General features: G+C 46.0%; 1 protein-coding gene across 1 annotated transcript in view; it reads right to left on the reverse strand.

The window, feature by feature from the left end:
- LPAR3 (lysophosphatidic acid receptor 3) overlaps positions 1 to 16,684 on the reverse strand; it is an 82,637-nt gene extending 65,953 nt beyond the window's left edge. The window contains exon 1 of the mRNA XM_058660885.1: positions 16,588 to 16,684. The gene's annotated coding sequence lies outside the window, so the exon portion shown is untranslated. The remainder of the gene's footprint in view (positions 1 to 16,587) is intronic.
- Positions 16,685 to 17,252: the final 568 nt, after the last annotated feature.

Here is a 17,252-nt window from a genome sequence, read left to right on the forward strand (position 1 = left end):
GCAGGTGGACAAGATGAAGGGAAGCCCTCCAAAGCTGCTAACATAAAAGATAAATGAGCCGATTCCTTCAAGTCTTTGCATGGAGAACTCATTATTCTATATGAGGGAATGGTAAAGAACATAAACATAAGCATGTGCTGAGCTAGTTCTTGAGGCTTTTAGCAAGGTAGTATAAGCAAGACACAGACTCATGCAAAAATGCTGAACTTATAAAAGAAAAAAAAGTGAACAGGAATGGACAATGTCTGGAAACTGAGAACCTTGAAGGACCAGAAAAGTTAACTGCCACTGTCTCTCTCCCCCTTGCTATTCCTCTACCACCACTCCCACCCCCAAGCCACAAAGAGTAGAAACTGGTATTTTCATATTCAGCTCCTCCCAAAGACTTTCAACAACATGCGGTCATTGAGTAAAAGGCAGGCCTGCAGTAAAGGTCAGAATATGACTGTGTCTTCCCAGCCATGGCCAGGTTTCGGAGGACCTCAAAGGATATGCTACATGACTGTAAACAGGAAGAGAGATGATACTGGTGCAGAGGCTAGCAAACAAGGCTTGCTTGGGAACATAATCCACAACAGGCCCTGGCCATGGTCCCTGGCTTGTAGAACTGACCAGAATCAGAGAAAAAAGCCTATGAAGTTGTTAAGGACTTGTATCACCAGGGAAGCCACAGCTTGGCCTAGAAATGCCCATGTTCCTTTTCAAATACAGTCCAACATCCACTCCTGAGATGCCCACAGTGGACCAAGAACAAGGCAGGACTTCGAGGGGACAGTCAGAATCAGGGCTTCTGTGAGGCCTCTTTGAGAGAGCAGAAGCAGGGATCAGCCACAGAACTTACTCCACCCCCAGAACAGCCACATCTGAAGAATTCCAGCCCAGCAGGGCTTTGTCAGCTCAAGGTACCTGTGACAAGTACAGGCCTTCAGCACTTCTGAATGGGAGCTGTTATTGTGGTTTTCCTGTGGATGTTGCTCAGTCAGAACAGAGAAAGGAAAGCACATTTTAGCATGGATATTTAAGACAGAGATTAGAGAAGGGAAAGACAGAGGTGTGGAGTTCTGGGACAGCCCACATCCTCAGGGCAAACACCAAGCACTGTTATACACAGGAGGGGTAGGATGGGAGGGCACAGGAATGGAGGTTGGATGTCATAGGTCGGCTCCTTACCTTCAGTAGCGGCTCTAATCCAGTGCATGGCTGATCTGACCAGCACTTCTGCCTTTTTCCCTAAAAATAGCATAAGGGCTACAACAACTATAGACAGTTGCTGAAAAGGTTAAATAAAAGTAATGCTTGTAACACAGTACACAGGAAGCGTTAGATAAATGTTAGAATACACTTCGCAAGAAGGTTAAATGACTCAACATTTCTAGAAAGTTCAGAGAAATAAACAACCAGTATCCTGGAAGATGAACTCTACATGCTATAATATCTCAATTTAGCAAAGAAAAATAACAACACCACCTTAAATCTTCACTATAATAACTATCAAGAAATAAACACCTTGCCTGAACATGGGGTTGGTGCCTCTGTGAGTACGTTTCCAACAGTGTTTGAAACAAAGGATGGAGATAGGAGTAGGCAAGAGTAAGGAAGGAGGAGAGAGAGCAGCAGAGTATGACAGGAGACAAAGGATTTGGATTGGGGTTAGACCATGCCCCCACAGCTGAGGTCACCCTTGAGGGTGAAAACTAACAGCCTTTCCTCCACTTCTAATCAACACAGCACTGAAGTCCCAGGCAGAGCAATGCAGCAAGAAAAAGAAATAAAAGGCATCCAAGTAGAAAACAAAGAAAGAAAATGATCTCTGTCACCAGGTGACATGATCTTACACCTAGAAGACAGGGACAATTTTGCTTCCCCAAGAAAACTTATTTAAAAAATAAATTAATTTGGTAGTGCTGTAGGACAAAAAAAAAAAAAAAAAAAAAAAAAACCACAAAAAAATCAGTTGCATTTCTATATATGACCAATGAACAACCAGAGTAGAAATTAAGAAAATAATAATAGTGTTTATAACGGATTTTTTTTAAAAGCTGAAAAATGAACTTAATCAAAGAAACAAAATACTTATATACCAATTTACCAATTTTTTTAGTGTGTGAAGCAAGATTTATTTAAGAGAGAGAGGTCTCCTGCCATAGTGACAGGAGGGGGCTGCAAGAGAGGAAAAACCTGAGAAAATCTGAAAAAAAGAGAGAGAATTCCTGCTGTAGTGACAAGAGGGATCCCCAAGGAAGGAAAGATCCAAGGAAATGGTGGAAGTGGTGCCATTTAACCAGCATCCCAAGGGAGGGGAACACAATGAGTCAATGGAAGGGCAGAAAAGAAAGAAAAAAGGGCGGGGGACTCATTAACCCTAGGCAACAACATCTGGCACTTTGCTCAGGACCAAAATTAAAACACTGACACAAACAATTTTCAAAAAAACACAGAGACCAACATTGCGGCACAGTGAGTTAAACTTCCACTTGCAACACTGGCATCCCATATCAGAACACTGGTCCAAGTCCCAGTTTCTCCACTTTCATTCAAACTCCCTGCTAAATCACCTGGGAAAACAAGCTTAATTACTTGGGTCTCTGCCACTCACATGGCACACCCAGTTGTATTCCTGGCTGCAGGCTATGGCCTGACTCAACCCTGCCTGTTGTGGCCCATTTGGGGAGTAAACTAGTAAATGAAACATTTCTTTCCCTCCCTGTCTTCCTTCCTTCCTGTCTCCCCTGACTTTAAATCTCCTTCCCTTTCTAGTAATTTTTTAAGAGAGCACAAATATATTTAAAAATCTCACATTCATGGATCAAAACACTTAATTCTGTTAATATTCTCACATTATCCTAAGCAATCGATAGGTTCAATTAATCTCTGTCAAAATTCCAATATCACTCTGTATAGAAATAGAAAAAGTACCCTAAAAGTCACAGTGAACAACAAAGGGCTCTGAAAAAATAAAGCAATCCTGAGAAAGAATAAAGCTAGAAACTCCATATTTCCTAATTTCAAACACAAAACCACAGTAATGAAATACAATGGTAGTGGCAAAAAGACGGGCATATAAACCAATAGAATATAATTATAAAGGCCAGAACAGATCCACCAGCTGGTCTTTCAAAAGGGTGCCAAGAGTAGGGGGGTGGGGAAGCCACTTTAACAAAAGGTGCTGCGGAAACAGAATGTTCATATGTGTAAGGGCATGCCTCTGGAGCTAATCAGCCTGAGTAACAAGTTTTGCTCATCAGCAACTTAATTTCCCTGTGCTGTAATTTTTTTCATCTATGATAAAGGAATCATTAGGATGCCTTCTTTTGAAGGCTGTTGGGAGATTCAAATACAGTACTTATAACAGCCTCCAACACAGAACATTACTTAATTACAGTTAATATCAATGGGGTCTGGGTCCAGTTCCTTAACTTCTTTGAGCTCCAATTTCCTATGACATAAAAGACAAAATCAAACTTGTTGAGATACGGGGTAACATAAAGCACGCATTTCACTTCTGGTCCAATGAGCTGTAGGGTATCTGTTCCCAAGAGGTTGGGGAGGAGAACCCCAAGAGAGATTATGGGGAGGGGGGACCAAAGGAGGAATTTTTTTGCCTCAGATGGAGCAGACCACTGGAGCCCAAAGCCAAGACATTCTCTCCTCCATCAGCACCCTGCTCAGGGTCACTAGCTGATGTTTTTCACTGTCCTTGAAAGCCTTCGGTCCCACAAAAAACATATAATCAGGGAATGAGGGTGAGCCAGCTGGGTTGACAACCTGATACTTAACATTCTAACTATCTTACTTAGCACACTTCGCCTAGACCACACCAGCAGGAGTAGTCCATCAAAATACATTCAGTAATCCATCAAAATACATTCCATCAAAATAGACCACAGAGTGTCTTTCAAAGTGAACTCACATCTCTTTTCCTGTCTTGACCCTGTGGTGAGATGACCAATGAAACCTTCAACAAAGAAGACAGCCAGGAGACTGAGTCACCCTGATCATCCCTTACTGTTCTGGCACAGGCCTTCTGACCACACCCACCATCGGAGCCTCTTGCTCATAGCAAATTCCCTGTCCCCAGGAGAAATGACATTTGCAGATGTGCTCTCCCTGATGACAGGAGTGCCTTTTGTAAACATGCATGGATTCTAGAAAAGACACAATCTGATTGTGGTTAGTGTCAATAAAGCTTGTTAGCTGTATCCATTTTTGGGATTTCTGATCAGGAAGTATGAGAAGTGGGAGAAGTTTGGGTGATCAAATGAGAATGTCAGAATAAAACTCTAAATACATGATAGAAAACAGCAATGATCAGTCAGTTCCCCCATCTCAGAGAAAGAAGAGAAGCAATATGCATGTTACATCTAGTACATTGAACAACATAGCATAACATCTTCTCCTTAAGCACTGTAGCCACCCCCCTCATGCATCAATGATTTGTGCATGTGGCTCAACAGGTTAAGTAACCTTTTGAAACATCCACATCTTACAGTGGACTCCTGGCTACTCTTCTTCTGATTCAGCTTCTGGCTAAAGCGCCCTGGGAGGCAGAAAGTGATGGTTCAAACGCTTCTGTCCTTGCCATCTGTGTGTGATACCTGGATGCAGTGTCACTCTGTCATTCAAGTAATGTGAAAATAAATAAATATTTTGAAAAGGAAATAGTGTGAAAACCCTCATAACAGTTGTAAGCAACACATGGATCTTGAACATCGCTACCATTCCTTTCCGGTTCTTTCTGAGGGATGTTTCTGCAAATTGAACACAAGTTATACACATATAATGGACAAACTTTGCTTATGCTGTTTGATGGATTCAACGCAATCACTGATTCTTCTCATCCTTGTCCTGTTAACATGATATGTCAGATAAGCAGTGTACAAGACCTGTGTAAAGATTCAAAATGTACTTAGGAAGCTTTTACTCTAGAGTAGTGGGTATCCAGGCAGGATTAATTCCCTATTCTTCTCAGCGGTAGCTGGTAATACCTAGAACTGTTTGTGACAGTCAAGACTGGGGGTGGGGGTAGGAGAAAGAGTGAGAGGAGGAGGGTACAGAATAACTCTGTTGCACAATGAGCTAAGCTGCCATGAGCAATACCAGCATCCCATAGGGCAATGGTCCCAGTCATGATTGCTCCACTTTGATCAAGCACCCTCCTAATGATTCTTGCAAGGTAGCAGAAGAAGGCTGAAGTCTTTGGGGTCCCTGTCACCCATGTGGTGGATTCAAATGGACTTCCAGGATCCTGGTTTCAGCCTGGCCCAAACCCAGTGGCTGCAGCCTTCTGGGTTGTGAATCAGTGGACAGACGATCTCTGTCTCTCTCTCTCTGTGACTCTGCCTTTCAAACAAATAAATCTTAACAAAAAAAGACTTGCGGGTACTACTGGCATCTACAGGGTGGAGGCCAGGGATACTGTTGCACATATGACAGTGCTCAGGACATTTCTTCATAATAAAGCCAAACCATCAACAATGTCAGTAATGGGAAATTCTGCTGTAGAGTTTAAGATGAGACACTGAAGGATAATAGAGGGTTGAATGTGGTACAAACTGTAGGAGAGATAAAAGTGAAGTATTACAGGTTGACAGCATTTAAACAAGTGAATAATACTCTAAATTGACAAGGATGTAGGGAAAGTGGATACTCCTCTATTATATTGGCGAGAATGTAAACTGATAAAGTTGTTTCAGAGAACAACATATAATTCTGTGTTCATTTTCCTTCCATTCCTGCCTTCTTTTTTTCTTATCCCTTCTCTTCCCAGGACAAAGCATGGAGAATGCATTGCTATGAAGGGTTCTTTGCAGTTATGAGCTATTGCTTAGAAACCTCTACAACATGCAAATCACAGAATAAAAGTGAATGTTGATTCTTTGATTTGACCAGTACATGTTGTATACATGTATTAAAAATGTAGCTCATAAATATATACAAATGATGTTAGTAATTCTAAAAAAGCAAAAATATCAATATCAAGGCAAATAAAAATAAAAAATAAAATAAATAGCAACTGTTAAAAAAAAAAAAAGAAAGAAACCTCTACAACAGTGAGCTGGAAGGACTGACTGGAGCTAATAATGCAGCTGCACAAAAGCACAGACCAACAAGCCCAGTAACCAGGAGCAAGAGGCAGTGGAAAAGGATGGGGACACAGAGGAGGCAGCATGACCTTCACAGCTGGGAGTTTAGCAAATAAGTAAAAATACTGAAGACACTATGAGTCATGTTTCGAAATGTCACAGAAGGGAAGTACAGAGAAAATAAAGAGGAATAATTAGAAATGTCCTATAGTACTGGAAAGAAGCTGTACACATTTAGTGTGAATTCATGATTTTACAGTACATGAACTAAAACCATATAGAAGAAGTATAAATTTATAAATGTATATGTATGTACATGTGCCAGCTCTATCTTCTGGGAGAGTCAGAAGCAATGGTACCCTAGTAACAAGAGGCATATCCACTTCTGTATCTGGAAGTCAGTACACCAATCTCATGTTGTACATTATATCTCTAGATTTATCCATTTTATAATACCTGCAACTTTCAGTATCTATCTTCCCATCCCTCTACCTTCCTCCATGTACAACAAGATGACCGCAGTTAATAATCTTGCATTATATAATTTTCATTTGTCAAGACAGTAGATTCCAGCAATTCTTATTACACACACACAAATACTCACACAAAAATGATGACTGGGTGAGGTGTATATTAATTTGCTTGACTACAGGAATTACATAATTATATATAGGTATATCAAGTTATATAAATCAAAATATCATGTTATAATCCCTCAATGGACATAATTTTAAGAAGAAAAATTATACTCTGAACATAAAGGGACTCAGTAAATCAGGGAAAGAATGAGATGAGCAGGGAACATATTACAGAATCCAAAAAAGTGTTCACTGAGTAACAGGGATGTGTCAAAAGGACATGGGAACCAGCTCCATGATGCCCATTGGTCAAGCAGAGGACAAGTTGAGCATCAGAACGAATAATGGTTAAGTAGAAGATTTCAACTTACTGACTACAAAAGAAGTCCTTGAACACTTTCCAATATATGACTACACACAAAAAGAGAAAGGTAGATCTTCCTTGGAGAAGAATGCCAAGTAATTAATGTAGAAGGACTAACGAAAACAAAGAACTAGCACTGGAAACCTTCATTGAGGTGGCTGATTCAGGCAGAAGTCATCACGAATATTGAGTCTGTAGGTAACGGTTTAATGAGGAACAGGCTATTAGCACATCTTTACAAACACCAGTAACTTTCAAAGCAAAAAGTGGTGAATTTATGGTAGGGAGATCTGGCAGATAACAACACAATGAGGTAATCCAGGTCAGCATCCCAGTAGTGGGATGAGTTGCAACATGTACTTTCTATTGTAGGAATCTGAGAACAGTTCTGTTTCTGTCCTATTCCTTCCAAGAACACACACCCTGTGCCTGTACTTGGTCCCCAAGCTAACACTCAACAGATCGAGGCTGACAGCCATCCTATAGAATGTAAGATCTTTAACATCTGGATGCTGCAAAAAAAAAAAAAAAAAAACCTGTAGGAATGGACAAGGCAGAACACTATTTCAGAAGTGGCACAACAATTAAATCTACCAGAAATCCAAGACAATGAGGTCAGAGAGACAGTTGGGGGACAATTGATAAACTGCGAATGGGAGTAAACAGTATCGTGCCCATGCCCATGTCTTGATTTGGTGAAGTGCATACTAGCTATATAGGGAGAGATGGGTCTTTTTCTTTAAGGTTTATTTATTTATTTGAAAGGCAGTTATAGACAGAAGGAAAGACAGAATATAAGAAATCTTCCATCCTCTGTTTTACTCTCCAGATGAGCACAGGAGCCAGGAACTTCACCTGGGTCTCCAAGTGATTAGCAGTGACCCAAGCACTCAGGTCATCCTTCCCTGCTCTTCCCAGGCCATTTGAATGTACCTAGATAGGAAGAAGAGCAGCCGGAACTTGAACTGGCACTGACATGGATGTCAGCATCACAGGCAGTGGCTTTACCTGCCATAAAGCTGGCTCCAAGACCTCCAGGACCATCTAAGTATTCGCTCTTATTTGAAAGACAAATTTACAGAGAGGTGGACACACACATATACATATAAATGTACATATACATAGAGAGAGGGAGAGAGAGATCTTTCAACCACTGGTTCATTCCCCAAATAGTTGCCACATCTGGAGCTAATCCAATACAAAGCCAGGAGCCAGGAGTTTCTTCTGGGTCTCACATGGGTGAAGGGGATCAAGGACTTGACTCATCCCCCACTTATTTTCCAACCTATAAGCAAGAAGCTAGATCAGAATGAGGCAGCTGGGACCTGGACCGATGCCCATATGAGATGCTGGCACTTCAGGCAGAAGATCAGCCTGCTGAGCTGCCACACTGGCATGCCTGGTTTTTAAATGCTGAAATGTTTAACGATGATAGAAAATAATGTCTGCAACATGTTTACAAAAGATTCAGAATAAATACTAGTGATCCTATGTGAGATACATATATAAATACTTTATATTTAAATGGTACCACATATACACATATATATGTGAAACATATCAAAAAGTCTACAGAAAAAATGAATATACATGTGTAATTGTGTTGTGTTTTTAGAGGGAGAGGAGAGAGAAAGACAGGGAAGCATTTTGCTTCTAATGCCATAGGGACAGAAAACAAAAATAAAGCTTCTTTTCTGTTTACCAGACCCATATGACAGTTTTTGCCAATGAAAGAGATGATTTACCAAAAATTAAGCAAGACAGGGGACACACATGATTCCTGGATGTTCCTGTGGAAAGATTCTATATCTGATCCTTTGCCTCGGTCGTCAATAATTAGCTACCACTAGTGGCTCTGAACCTGAACTCCGGATTGCCAACTCTGCTTTGGGAATAAATGTCTCTGACTGACTCCAGTGCTCACCTTTGACTTACCTGGTCTGAGTCTGGCTAAGGTAGCTCCAGAATCTCTACAGAGGATAGGTTCGAGAGCAACCTGGCTTAAAAGGGGAGACCAGGAGCTTGCCTTAGAGCTTCAGTTACTATGAAAGCACACTCTTTTTGTTCAGACTGCACACTTACTTTGAAGGCTTCTGGGCAAACTAGTGTACTTGTGGAGGGACTAAGGTGATCTCTGACTCAGTACTGCCACTTGCCAAGCCATCCTTGATAATACCACTGAATCTGCACATGGCTGAGCTCCAAGCTTCTACATGATAGAAGCTCCAAGAGTAATGTCTCAATATAGATTGAATGCTAGCTAGCTGATGAGTAATTAGGGAGCTGGATGGACATGCTCAGAAAAGGGTGAGGCAGGCTACTCTTCAGAGTGACACACAGCCCGGTCCAGCCTGGGGGACATGAATGATTCACATCTGGAGAGGTGAGACACGGTTCAGTGGACGGGGCAATATCAGGGCCTATTTGGCTGGGGGCAATTCTTGACTACAGGCAGACAGGCTCTGAGGCTAGCAGTCAGCGGCTTCAGAGGCCAGAAAGCAAGGGAAGAGGAGTAAAGAAGAGATAGTCTCCAAGGGTAGTAAGATGGGGTTGGAAACAGGTACATCTTTGCTCCCAAAGGACACTACACTTCTGACTCACCAGATCAGAGGACAATACATGACTTCCTGACCACATAAAATACTTAGGTGAATTGTGTTTCAAAGGTGTAGGAGAGGCCTGAGTCCATTTACACTTTGCAGACTGAACCTTAGGAACCCAAGTTAGCAAGAAGACGCCAGGCACTAAGAGCCATACAGGTGCACCCCAATCTAATGATTGATGGTGGCTGCTTCTACCCTCCTCCCGATATCCTAAGAAAGTAGCTGACAGTAGCTTTTGTCCACCAAGAACTGATGAGCAGACAGTACAGGTATTCCCAGCAGGAAAGCAAGGTTACTTGGAACTTTGCCCCATACTTGCAGTCATGATTATGCAGTGTTAGGTCCTGATGCTAACCTTCCTCTCACATTCCCCACAAGAAAGGAGCCTCAGCTCTAATATGATTTTCTGCTGAAATCAAGTATGAAAGCAGAGGACAAGAGAGAGGGTTAAGAAGGGACAGCAGCCATGCCCACTCAGCAATAACAAACCCACATGGAGATCCTACCATGCCCACAGGGCCAGGGCTCAGTGAAACTGCCTGGGACCTCGCACTTTCAGAAACTCTAATTATTAATACCAGTATTTTTTTAATTCTCTTATTTTGAACATTTTTACATAGTTGATTAGGGCACAAAGAGTCAAGGACTACAGGAAAGTGGGTAAGACCACTGCTTCCATATTAATATCATTATTTTTTTCTGTATCTGGGGTAAGGGGAGAGATAAAGGGAGAAGCTCCACCCAGGCTCCCACCCATCCCAGGTCCCTGACATGGGCCATGCTCTGAGGGTCCTGCTCAAGCAGTTTTGATAGTTCAACAGGTCTGAATTACTGCCAATCTTGCCATTCCAAGCATGATGAAATCTATTCAGAATCCACTAGCTGACATAGTCTCTTCATGGTTGGGGTGCTGAGATCAGCAGTTGAGTTGGAGTAATCCCCAAAGAAACTTCATCTGGGGTGATCCCACACCTGATTCTTATATGTGATTGCCATTACAGCGTCCAACACAGTCTGTCGCCCCAATCAGCTTATGCACGTGCTTGTGGTTGCAAATGAAGGGTCTGTTCTGTTTACAGCCCTGTCTTTCACACAACCAATGGGTGTTGCAGTCAAGCCTGATTCTGTCCACTTCACACTCAGCCTTCACACAAACCAATGGGAGCGCAGCCTAGTTGGGGCGACTCCCCATAACCCCCACCAGGCCTGCACTCCTACCCTGGTTCCTATACTTGCCAGTATGTACCGCAGACCTGTTCAGTCTGTCCCACATCCCATTTACCTCTTATACATATCACTGGAGACATTGAAGCCTAGCTCAGCCTAACCTGCCCTACTATCCAGCCCACACACATGCTGGCAGGTGTCATTCTGTCTAGAAACCCCTGCCCCAGGCCTGGTTTGCATGCTCTCCAGTGGGAGTGGTAACCCAAGAAGGAGGTGCCCACTAGTTCCCTCCTAGACCACTCCCACTTCCAGATTATGCATTCTCCAGATGGTTCTGCAGCTAAACTTGACAGAATTAGCCCCCAGTGCCAGCATCTACCAGTTGATGCGATGGCAAAGCCCAAACAGCCCTCACCCACTCTGATTTATGCTTGAACCAGTAGGAACAGTCAGCCCAATCTTGCTTTTTCCTGATCTAGCTCACATGAGGCCCACAGGTGTTGTAGCCCTGCCTGGTCTAGTCTGCCCCCATCTCAATTCACGCTCTCCATTGGGAGTGGCAGTCCACCAGGGGAGCCCTCCACATTCCCCCTACCAGCTTTGCCCCCTCCCTCCCTGGTTCTCACGTGTGGTGGTTGGGTGCTGATGCCCAGTCTGGAATGGCCTGTCTCGCCTCGACTTTTGGCACTGGGTGTTGTAGTCTGGCCTGGCCGGGCCCACCCCAATTCCAGCTGATGCTGGTGAGGGTTACAGATTAGCCCAACCCAGCCCAGCAGGCACCCAGTCCCAGCTGTAATGTGTACTGGTATGTGTTGCAATCGAACCTGGTCCAACCCACACTCTGTTCTGGTGCTCAGACTCGCCAGTAGGTAATGTGAACTGGTTCAGCCTGGTATGCCCAGACCTATGCAAAATGTATGCTGCTGGGTACCTTTCCTTGGTCTGGGCTGTTCCCTTTTGTGGTTCTTGTGCTCACCTACAGGAAGTATGTCCTGACAGAAGTTTCCCCAACTCCTCCATCAGAACCTCTCCCTATGCCAGATCTTGTGCATACCAGTGGGTCCATGGACCAGCCCTACTTAGTTCACCTCCTGTCCTTATAGGAACAGTGGCCTTTGTTTGCTGACTGGCCTTCAATCCATTCCGGTTCTTACTGTTGGATGTTTCAGCCCAGCCAAAGCCAAGGCTCACCCATACCCAGACACTGCTCACGCATGGCTCAGTAGGAGGCAGAAACCTAGCCTAGTCTGTCCTACATATACCCTAGTTCTCATGAGCACCAGATGGTGCTGCTGGAGTTTAGCCTAGCTCAGTACACCCAGCCCCAGTTCACACTTGTGCCAAGGGATACTCAGCCATATCCAGACTAGAATGCAGTCCCCACTCCAGCCCCCACACTCACCCATTGGAACCCCAAACCAGCAAGGGTGAACTCTCACAGCTCCCCAGCTGGGCCTATTCCCAGCCACAGATTATGTGCGTATCAGTGGTTGCTCTGACCCTGTTGGCTTAGCCCCTTACCTGTCTCAGTCTTTGCCTTCAATGCTGTGGCCTAGTATCCCTGGCTCATGCAGACAAGTTGGTGTATGAGCTTATCTCACTCAACATGACCTGTGTTCCAGCCTGATTTCTGTTCTTCCTTGTGAGTTAAGGTTTGCTCGGGCCTGCCAGTTCCACCTCCTTCCAGTTGCAGCCCAGCCCACCCCACAACCTGTTTTAGGATGCACATTCAGATGCTGCTGCCTTGACCTGCCCAGACTATTGTCGGTTACTTTACTTGTGAGTGATGGCAGGTTCCATAGTCACACCTAGCTCAACCCATCACCTCCCCTCTCTTGAGCTAACCAGTGGGACTTATTTTTCCACAGGGTTTTGCCCACACTTTCCCCATAGAATCTACTCCCAGACCAGGTTCTCTCATGTGCTAGTTAGTGTCTTGACCATGCTAAGTGAGACCGTCCCCTGTTCCATCACTCATTCAGGTACTGGTACCTAGCCCTACCAGACAGGCCCCCAGCCATAGCTTTGGTGTGGACTGGTGTGTGGCAGTCTGTGATGCTCTATGCTAACAGTGCATTTTGGGATTCCCATGTTGGCTGATAAATCAGTCTGGACCAAAGAGATCTTACGGACTCATCCCTCCAAGCCACCAGGTCTCAGTCCCCACACTTGCCAGCAAGTTCCATGACCCCATCGCTGGAGGTCACACAGGATTCATCTCTCACCTATACTTACACTGGCCTTATCCATGTATGTCCCTAGGCAGCAATTATATACCCTAAAAACCTTGCCACCAGGCAGCCAGCAGGTTGAGACTGCCGCCAAATAGGTGCACCTGCCGCCCAAAATCTAGGACTCAATCACCGTGTGGCAGCAGTGACTTGGCCTGAGTCCCAAGCATTGGGGTCTGGCCTGGCTCTGGCACCACCCACAGTAGCCACGCTACAGGGGGCTCCCTTCGCCCCAGCCTCACGGCCAAACCCTGCCCAGATTCTACCTGCCACAAGATGGTGGAGCAGGGTGGAGCCAAGGGTCTAATCCAGTACCCGAGAACCCTCATGGTGTACTTACCCTGAGGGAAGAAATCTCTCCGGCCTGGGAAAGCCTAGGACTCATTTGCTATGTGGCAGCAGTGACCTTGGCCTGAATCCCAAGCACTGTGGTCTGGCCTGGCTCAGGCACCCCCGCAGCTGCCATGCTACAAAGGGCTCCTTTCACCCCAGCACCCCGTCCAAACACCTAATTCCAATCTTTAGGTGGCCTTTCAAAAGGAACAACATTTTCCCACATATGTGATTTAATGGGAACCCTGGCAGGGAAGTAAAAAAGGAATGATCTGCACTGCATAAATGAGAAAATAAATTCATGGATGGCAAATAATATATGGCAAGTTGCAGAAGCTAAACAAAGTGGAGGCTGGAAATTTGGCTTTGCAGTTAAATCATTTTCTGGGATGGCCACATACCATGTGAAAGAACCTGAATCAAGTCCCAGATACTCTGCTTCCCATCCAGCTTCCTGTGAAAATTCACAGAGAAGCATTTGATGGTTCAGGTGCTTAGGTCCCTGCTTCCTACATGGGAGACCTGAATGGAGTTCCTGGCTCCTACTTTCATCCTGATACTCAGCATTGGATGTTGTAGACATTTGGGGAGTGAACGGTGGAGAAAAGACCTCTCTCCATCTGTCTTTTTGTATCTCTGTCCATGTCCGTCTTTGAAATAAAATGAAACATTTTTTTTTCAAATGGGGCTAGCATTAGAACTCAGATCCAAGCATTCCAAGTACTTCTAGCCCCTCACTTATAAAAGTACAAACTCTATGTACGTGTGTAGACTGCTCTCCACGCTCACCCGCACTTTTCCCATTCACAGTCTGAATAAGTTCCAGAGGGGCTGTGCCCCCATATTTCCATACAGAATTCAGAGACAATGGAGCATCACGGACAAAAAGGAGGAGCCTTAATACATGGAGGAGGAAAAAAGGAGGGAGCCAAGGGCAGGTGTCAGAAAAGGGGAATGCACGTGGGAAAAGTGTGCATACTGTCTGTGAGCAGCCTTATGCTTGGGACCCATCTGTGCAGTCTTGCTGACTGACAGCCGTGTGTCAACATTTTCTCCCAAGGCAGAAAGGGCAAACAGGAGGTAAGCCCAGCAGAGACTCTGCAAGGAGCTTTCCCTTTCTTTTTTAGGGAGTGGCTATAATCCCCATTTTTACAGATGAAGAAAGCAGGGCTCAGAGGGGGTAAAGTTATACAATGTGTCCAAGGCTGCACTGTGACAGGCCTGCATGAACACAGGGTGATATGACTGCTGGGTCCTGTTTTTGCCTTTGCCCTGCATTAATAATGCCTGGGCTCTACCATTTTAGAAGCCTGCAGTCAGACTGAACCACTGTGATGGGTATAATCACAGGCTAGAAAACACTTGAACTAAGGTATACTCCACAGAGAATGGCTAATGGGTAACGTGAGTTATAGTAATTCCCATTCTAGTGAGGGTCATTCCCATTGCCCCAGCCCAAAGAAATAAGAGGTTGGGCTTAAGATAGGGGGATTGCTGCCCCTCTGCAGGAAGCTGGGAAACCCAATGTGACGCCGCTGGCCTTAAACAGCATGCACAGGTGACTTTGACACTCTGTGCCTCTGGGGCTGCCTGGCTACAGGACTGTGGGTATGCACCTCTGTGTGTGGTTTTTTTTATTATTATTAATTTTTTTAAAGAAGAGGGGCATTTAATGAATTCTCAGGTTTCACATGGTTCTGATGGACATAAAACTGTCACATGCTGGAATGTTTTCATCCATCTGCCTTCATGGAAAATATATGTAAATCTGTTCTAGCAAGCATCTTACAAAACAACCATACACCTAAGCTATATCCAATTTGACAAAGACTTAGTATCTGCTGCATGCAAGCTGCCAGACTTTTAAAAAGGGTGCCACCTGAAATTAAATCAAAGCTACACACTTTAGAATTCTGAAGACAATAAATAATAAAATTTTGACAAAGTGGCTTATTTCATTAATTAGTGGGTGATGGCCCGTGAGTAGCCTAGAAGGTTGGATGTCCACGTCCTTCTATGACACCAGGTCCATACAAGAGAAGCTTGTATCACCTGCACAACTCTTGGGAGCAGGGTTTGCATGCTGGACTTCTGAGAATGGCCCGGTTTGTTTAGCAGGCATGATGCTGACAGAGCCAGGTTTGCATGTATAACCGTTACCCTTCTGGTTGAGAAAGCAAAATTTGATTCACCAGGCTCTCACTGCCATACACCATCAGATGCAAGGTCTCATTAGGAAGCAGGGTTCACAGCCACTGATCCGGCAGAAGTTCATCAAACACGGGGCCTGGCATGGAGCACCTGCTGAATTGTAAAGAAGAGACTGCTTGGGACAGTCACTTTCTCTGGGACTTAAGTAAAAACAAGGAGGAACCCGGAGAGATTGAGCAGGACTTTCCTTCCCAAGTGAATTCCAGTATGGCCAGGTTCGGGGGCTGGGGGGGAGGGGATTGCGGGGACATTGCAAAGATAAGTAACACGGGAGGAGAAACATTTTGTGAAAAGGATTTGGTTAAAAATCGCCCTACGAACACTTCAGGGCCGTTTCAATGATTACCTTAATAAGACCAAATTGTTTCTGAGATTCACACTCACTTCTCAAAACTACGTGCTTGAGAAAATTCTAAGCCATTCTGGGTAGCTGTAACTAGCTGTGAGAAAGCAATAAAGTAACATTATGACGAACAAAGCACTTCTATTCCCCGGCGCTGAAGGGGGTGGACGAGGACTCCCCAGTCACCCCAGCACGGTTCTGATGGTGTTCGCTCAACTTTAGATGCCTGCGCTTGGTTCACCTCGTTCCCGACGGGGGCATGCCATCGTTCCGCGTGTAACTGGAAGGCCCAGACATGTCACCTCCTGGGGGTCTCTGGAGAATACCCCTCCCAAACGCCACGACCACAGCAAGACCCAGTCTGGCCGAGAAAAGCACCTGTGGGGCCGCGCTCCGAAGCCGCTGCGCCCAGCCCACCCGGTGGCTCCCGGCCGAGGCGCACGCGGCCCTCAGCCCGCATCTTGGCTGCTTACTGCTCGCACGAGTGAAGGTGGGAACCCGCCAGATTCCCGCCCGCAGAATCCTGACCCGGGACGGCTGACAGGGCTCGAGGCCCAAGCTGAAAACCAGGACAACCCTACTATACTCCCCGAAAAGTCACGACCCTGGAGCAGCGGAGTCCCGCGCGCCCCGGTTGCTCGCGGCTCACCGAATCCTCCCCGCCCGACACTCACCGCTCACGCCCGCCCGCGCCGCCGAGCCTAGGAGCGGGGGGCCCTGCGGCTGCCGCATGCCCTCCGGGCCGAGCACGACGGGGCGACGGGACGACGGGGCGACTGGGCGACGGGGCGACGGGGCGACGGCCGGGAGCAAGGAACTAGGAGCAGCGTAGTACGCTGCGCACGAGCAGCCGACCGGCGGGCACCTCCTCTCCAGCGGCCACTGCGACGCTCCCGGAGCCTGAAGAAAAGTTTGGAGGAATCAGGGAGAGGCGGAGGGGCCGCGCCCCTGCCGGGCCCCGCCTCGCCTGGCCCTGCCCCGCGCGTCCGCACGTTCCCACGGGAGGGCGCACCCACCCTCCGGGCAGCGGCCCCTCCAGCAGGCGCGCTCCTGCCGGGGGGCGGGGGTGTCCCCAGGGCGCTGGCAGCCCGAGAGGCAGGCCCCCACAAAGAACCGCGGGCACTGGTTGCAGAGCCAATTGGAGTCCCCGCTGTCCTCACCTGTAGTCTAAGGGGTCCTGCAGCCCACGCCCACCAGCTGTGGGTGCAGCCTCCCTCTCAGGCCCATACCAGACTCCTGTGCTGGAAGCCCAAATTTTCTCCAGAGTGTCCAGGTAGATCAGGCCTGGAGCCTATCTTAGGCACCATTTTAGGTCAACGGTAGGCAAAACATGTTTAAG

This window comes from Ochotona princeps, chromosome 2 (genome assembly GCF_030435755.1).
Source record: "Ochotona princeps isolate mOchPri1 chromosome 2, mOchPri1.hap1, whole genome shotgun sequence".
Taxonomy (NCBI): Eukaryota; Metazoa; Chordata; class Mammalia; order Lagomorpha; family Ochotonidae; genus Ochotona; species Ochotona princeps.